This window comes from Nansenia antarctica (assembly GCF_963989245.1).
Source record: "Nansenia antarctica genome assembly, chromosome: 9".
NCBI lineage: Eukaryota > Metazoa > Chordata > Actinopteri > Argentiniformes > Microstomatidae > Nansenia > Nansenia antarctica.
This window is the reverse complement of record NC_137679.1, coordinates 7,926,572-7,927,140: the sequence shown is the minus strand read 5'-3', so window position 1 is coordinate 7,927,140 and position 569 is coordinate 7,926,572.

Below are 569 nucleotides of genomic sequence, written 5' to 3'. Positions count from 1 at the left end.
CATTGTCAGGCTGTAACAGGATAGGGCCTTCCACCAAACTGTTGCCACAAAGTTGGAAGCATACAATTCTCTAGAGTCTCATTGTATGCTGTAGTATTAGGATTTCCCTTCACTGGGACTAAGGGGCCTTGCCCAAACCATGAAAAACAGCCACAGACCATAATAGACCTATCGCTAAGCCACGCCCCCTTTGAAAACTCGGACAAACAAACAACGCTTCACTGACAGTGACTGACTGACCGACCGTGAATGAATGACATTCAATGACTTACAATGGCGGGAGTTGGAAAAGTTGGATTTACCACAGCAAGTAATAGACATGTTTTTTTAAAAGATGACAAGAATATTTAGTCTAGAAGCTTTTCACCATCAGATATTAGCAAGTTGTTTGTCCGAGCTTTCTGCCTGCCCTGTAGTGACTTTTGCTGTGATATGATTGGACAATTTCTATTTAGGGGCGTGGCTTAGCGATAGGTGTATTGTGTCCACATACTTTTGGCTATATTGTGTACACGGGCACACATTGAGAAATTCTCAAGAAAGACTCAGCTCTGAGCATCAGTAGGGCA